Genomic DNA, 6,653 nt, shown 5'->3' on the forward strand with positions numbered 1-6,653 from the left:
GTAGCCCCAAACCATCAGAGGCATCCACGAAAACCTAATTCCACCACCGCAACCTTCTGTACCCATGAGATCCCATCTTGGGGCCTTTTCCGGCGTCCTGCTGGAGGGGGCATTGATCACGGAGGGCTTCTACATCAACACCATAGCCTCTCCGATGATGTGTGAGTAGTTTACCTCAGACCTTCGGGTCCATAGTTATTAGCTAGATGGCTTCTTCTCTCTCTTTGAATCTCAATACAAAGTTCTCCTCGATTCTCTTGGAGATCTATTCGATGTAATCTTCTTTTGCGGTGTGTTTGTCGAGACCGATGAATTGTGGGTTTCGATCAAGATTATCTATGAACAATATTTGAATCTTCTCTGAATTCTTTTATGTATGATTGGTTATCTTTGCAAGTCTCTTTGAATTATTAGTTTGGTTTGGCCTACTAGATTGATCTTTCTTGCAATGAGAGAAGTGCTTACTTTGGGTTCAATCTTGCGGTGTCCTTTCCCACTGACAGCAGGGGCAGCAAGGCACGTATTGTATTGTTGCCATCGAGGATAAAAAGATGGGGTTTATATCATATTATATGAGTTTATCCCTCTACATCATGTCATCTTGCTTAAAGCGTTACTCTGTTCTTATGAACTTAATACTCTAGATGCATGCTAGATAGCGGTCGATGTGTGGAGTAATAGTAGTAGATGCAGAATCGTTTCGGTCTACTTGTCACGGACGTGATGCCTATATACATGATCATACCTAGATATTCTCATAACTATGCTCAATTCTATCAATTGCTCGACGGTAATTTGTTCACCCACCGTAATACTTATGCTATCTTGAGAGAGGACACTAGTGAAACCTATGGCCCCCGGGTCTATTTTCCAACATATTAATCTTCCAACACTTAGCTATTTCTATTGCCGTTTATTTTACTTTGCATTTTTATTTCTCTTTATCATAAAAATGCCAAAAATATTATCTTATCATGTCTATCAGATCTCACTCTCGTAAGTGACCGTGAAGGGATTGGCAACCCCTTTATCGCGTTGGTTGCGAGGTTCTTATTTTTTTGTGTAGGTGCGTGGGACTCGAGCGTGGTCTCCTACTGGATTGATACCTTGGTTCTCAAAAACTGAGGGAAATACTTACGCTACTTTACTGCATCAACCTTTCCTCTTCAAGGGAAAACCAACGCAGTGCTCAAGAGGTAGCATTGCACAAATAGACTCAGCGTAAGCAGCATGACCTTCATCACACTCCAAGGCCACCTTGCGACTCCCATGTACTGTGATGGTGCCCTTATAACCCGGCATCTTAAGCTGCAAGTAAACATAACAAGGCCTCGCCATGAACTTAGCATAAGCCGGCCTCCCAAACAGAGCATGATAAGGGCTCTTGATCTTGACCACTTCGAAGGTTAAAGTCTCAGACCTGGAATCATGCTCATCTCCAAAGGCAACTTCCAAAGATATCTTACCCACTGGGTAGGCTGACTTACCCGGTACCACACCATGGAAAACAGTGTTTGACGGCTTAAGATTCTTATCAGTCAATCCCATGTGATGGAAGGTCTCATAATAAAGTATGTTAATACTGATGCCTCCATCCATGAGTACCTTAGTAAATTTATAGCCCCCAACCTGAGGCGCCACCACCAGAGCCAGGTGACCCGGATTATCAACCCGGGGCGGATGATCCTCACCACTCCACACAATAGGCTGTTCTGACCACCGTAAATAACGTGGCACCACCGGCTCAACAACATTCACTGCCCTCTTATGAAGCTTCTGATCCCGCTTACATAAGCTGGTGGTGAAGACGTGGTACTGTCACTATTCAATTGCTTCGGGTTGCTTTGATAACCAGACTATTGCTGCTGCTGATTTCCCTGATTATTCTGTTGGTTGTAACCATCTTGATTGCCTTGGCTGTGAAACCCGGAATTTGAGCCGCCGCCTCCATGACCTGGACCATGAGAGCCGGATCCTGAACCACCGTTCAGGCCACGGTCGTGCTGGACAGACTCCCTGAAGTGTCTCATGATACTGCAATCCTTCCAGAGGTGGGTAGCTGGCTGCTTCTCCGTTCCGTGCTTCGGACATGGCTGATTCAATATTGCTTCAAGGTCAAATTTTGTCCCTTGAGTTGGCCTCCCCTTACGATGGTGGTTATAACTCCACGCACTGGTGTTAGCCACAAAATCATCAGCTTGCGCTTACCATTGCTGCCCTGATTGGCCGGGTTGTACTGCTCTCCCTTCATGCCGCTACTCTTCTTTCCCTTTCCCGATCTTTCATCCTCAGTGTCGGGGTCGTTGGTACCATCACAGTCGGCATACTTGACAAGAGCCGCCATAAGCTCCCCCATGTCGTTGCAATGACGCTTAAGCCGCTCAAGCTTCTGCTTAAGTGGGATGAAATGGCAATTTTCTCCAACATTAGAACCGCTGAGCCGACGTTGATGTTATCTGAAGAATGTATGATAGTCGAGACCCGGCGCACCCAGCTGGTCGTTGACTCGCCCTCAGCTTGAACACAAGAAACCAAATCCATGATCGACATAGGCTGCTTGCACGTGTCTTTCAAATTTTGGATAAACCGGGCCTTCAGCTCCACCCATGACCTGATGGAGTTGGCCGGCAGCCCCTTCAACCACGTACGAGCCGTCCCTTCTAGCATCATGGTGAAATACTTAGCGTATGCAGCCTCGCTGACATCCAGCATCTCCATAGCCATCTCATAACTTTCCACCCAAGCCTCAGGGGGCTGATCCACCGTGTAATTAGGCACTTTACGAGGGCCTTTGAAGTCCTTGGGCAGACGTTCGTTTTGCAGAGCCGCCATTAAGCACGGCACACCGAAAGCTCTAGAAGTTACACCTGACTCAACTGAAACCATCGGGTAAACCGGCGCATGCTGATGAGCCGCCAGTTGAGCCACCAGCTCGGCCTCTCGACGCGCTCTGCCCTGGTCCACCAAATCCTATGCATTGGCACCATTGCGCGCCGGGTCATGTCCATGAGGTTGGTTACGACGCTGCTCAGTACTCGAGATTGTTGGCGAGTCAATGTGCCTGCTGTAGCTCCGGCTTGGACGAGGGGTCGAATGAATCTGGTCACGACTATAGGAATAAGCCTGCTGATGTACCAAAGCCGTTTGAAGAAGCTCTCTGGCCCTTCGGCTTTCAACCGCCGTCGGAGTCTCGCCCTCGACTGGCAGAGCTGCCCATCACGTAGCTGCAACAATCATATTGTCTAATGGGGTGGAGTAATGACCCAACGGTGTCACCGCACGCTGAGGCGGGATGTTATTCATATGTGGAAGACCCGTCACACGCGGCTGACCCGGCGTTCCACCCCCTTCAGCCGTTTGGTTTATCACCGGCGGGTTACTGGCCCCCGCTCCAGGTGTATTGAAGCGGTTCCTCGACTCATAAACCGAGGGCAGGCGACTCCGGTGTTCTCTCCTCAAGACTTCGCTTGAAGCGTTCTGATCCACCATAAGCCGGTATGAATCTGCTTAAATCTGTTGTGCTTGGGCGTTCAAAACGGCCCGTTCCACGGTCATCCTAGCGTTTTCCGCCGCCAGCTCAGCCTTGGCTTGTGCTATCTCATCACGCAGCTTAGCTACTTCCGCTTTATGCTCCTCCTGGTTGTCTGGGGTTACATCAACCTCCATCAGAGTCGCCAGAGCTTCCAACAGATCCGTCAAAACTTGAGCCGGCGGGCGCGCTGAACCGCCAGCACCTGCTGCCATCACCGCCGCTGCACTGGAAGTCATGGCCGCGGTGGCTGTTGAACCGAGAACTGGCTGGGTGCCAGCCATGAAGATCGCCACTCTGTTCGGCGGCTCATGGGGGTCCAGAATACTGTCGCCATCAGAACAGCCCCCAAGCTGTCCATCTTGCAGTTGATACATTGAGTTGGTCTTGCCCGTGGACGACTCACCATCAGAGTAGATGGCCGTGTCACCTCCAGACACAAAGCCTTCCAATTCAGCCCCGTTGATAAATCCAACAAAGACACGCTTCACGGCGGTTTGAACCCGGGCGGGTTGTGCACGCTGAGCCGTTTGGATGATGTCGGTGCAGATGTCCGGCTCAGGGCCCGGTTCGCCGATCTTGCCGATGAAGACATGGATTCCGCCGAAGGGGACCCGGTACCCGTACTCAATTGAGCCGGCCTCGGGGCCCCAGCCTGCATCGTCGATGTAGAGCTTGCCGCGACGACTCTTGGTCATCCGGCCCATAGCGTATCCCTTGATCCCTTTGAAGCTGCCCATCAAGAACTCAAAACCACCGTGCGCAGGCCCCATGGTGGGCGCCAACTGTCATGGAATTGTCACGGCAGATGTTCTAGTGAAAGGACTTAGTTGTGGAACAATGGCGACGAGGTTAGCTTAAAGGGGTTAAACGGGACAAAGGACACGAGGAGTTTATATTGGTTCGGCCCCTTGCGGTGAAGGTAAACGCCTAATCCAGTTTGAGGTGGTATTGCTAGGGTTTCGATTACCAGGGAGCGAATACACTTTGCCTGGCTTTTGATCTGTTGTCTCTTCCCCTAAGCCGTTGTTGGGTCGTCCCCTTATATACATGGGTTGACACCCTGCGGCCTACAGAGTCCCGGCCGGCTCATACAAACGTGTCCGACTCGGTGACTTATCTTACATGCCTTACAATACAAGTTTACATATACATGGCGGTTTACACTTACGGGCCTTAAGCTGCCTTTGGGTTTGGGCCCTTTAACAAGCCTGTCTTGTTAACCGCCATCTTCAATATACTCTTGGGCTTCATTTAGATGAACCGCCATTAGGATAACCTGGCCCCTCCTGGGCAGGTCATATCCGATAATCATATCCCCAACAATTATGCAAAACTAAACTTAGAGCCTCCACCAGCCAAATATGCATGTAGTGATAGCTATTATTCCTCATTGCTCTACGGTGTGAATTTGCCAGTACATTATATGTACTGACCTACATGGCTGCAACGTCTCATGTTGTAGGAATCTTACGACGAGTAACTGATACGTTAGGGTTACGATGTCTACACTCAACTTTGCCGTTGGCGTTGTTGGGAACTCCACAACTTTGTTGTTACTTCCACTATATGGATTGAGGTAATAGTATTTACATTACTTTATACATGTGATTTACCTCTGTTATAAATCCTCGAGTACTGTGTGTGTCAGTATACCGATCCAGGGATGACACTTAAGCACAGAGACTTCGATCCATTCGGGTCGGGTCGCTACAGAAAAATCGAACGTGAATCATATAGTAGATATGATCAACATAGTGATGTTCACCATTGAAAACTACTCCATCTCACATGATGATCGGATATGGTTTAGTTGATATGGATCACGTGATCATTTAGATGACTCGAGGGATGTCTATCTAAGTGAGAGTTCTTAAGTAATATGATTAATTGAACTTAAATTTATCATGAACTTAGTCCTGATAGTATTTGCATATCTATGTTGTAGATCAATAGCTCGCGTATAGCTGAAGGAAATATGCCCTAGAGGCAATAATAAAGTTGTTATTTATATTTCCTTATATCATGATAAATGTTTATTATTCATGCTAGAATTGTATTAACCAGAAACTTAGTACATGTGTGAACATATAGACAAACAGAGTGTCCCTAGTATGCCTCTACTAGACTAGCTCGTTAATCAAAGATGGTTAAGTTTCCTAGCCATAGACATGTGTCGTCATTTGATGAACAGGATCATATCATTAGAGAATGATGTGATGGACAAGACCCATCCATTATCTTAGCACTATGATCGTTTAGTTTATTGCTATTGCTTTCTTCGTGACTTATACATCTTCCTATGACTATGAGATTATGCAACTCCCGAATACCGTAGGAACACTTAGTGTGCTATCAAACGTCACAACGTAACTGGGTGATTATAAAGATGCTCTACACGTGTCTCCGATGGTGTTTTTGAGTTGGCATAGATCGAGATTAGGATTTGTCACTCCGACAGTCGGAGATCTATCTCTGGGCCCTCTCGTTAATGCACATCACTATAAGCCTTGCAAGCAATGTGATTAATGAGTTAGTTCCGGGATGATGCATTACGGAATGAGTAAAGAGACTTGCCGGTAACAAGATTGAACTAGGTATGATGATACCGACGATCGAATCTCGGGCAAGTAACATACCAATGACAAAGGGAACAACGTATGTTGTTATGCGGTTTGACCGATAAAGATCTTCGTAGAATATGTAGGAGCCAATATGAGCATCCAGGTTTCGCTATTGGTTATTCACCGGAGATGTGTCTCGGTCATGTCTACATAGTTCTCGAACCTGTAGGGTCTGCACGCTTAACGTTCGATGACGATTTGTATTATGAGTTATGTGTTTTGATGTACAGAAGGTTGTTCGGAGTCCCGGATGTGATCACGGACATGGCGAGGAGTATTGAAATGGTCGACACACAAGTTGATCTTTAGCCGTGTGCGGTGCCCCCCTCCACAGTTTTCCACCTCGGTCATATTGTCGTAGTGCTTAGGCGAAGCCCTGCGTCGGTAACTTCATCATCACTGTCACCACGCCGTCGTGCTGATGAAACTCTCCCTCGGCCTCAGCTGGATCTAGAGTTCGAGGGACGTCACCGAGCTGAACATGTGCATATCGCGGAGGT

This window comes from Triticum aestivum, chromosome 6D, assembly GCF_018294505.1.
Source record: "Triticum aestivum cultivar Chinese Spring chromosome 6D, IWGSC CS RefSeq v2.1, whole genome shotgun sequence".
NCBI lineage: Eukaryota > Viridiplantae > Streptophyta > Magnoliopsida > Poales > Poaceae > Triticum > Triticum aestivum.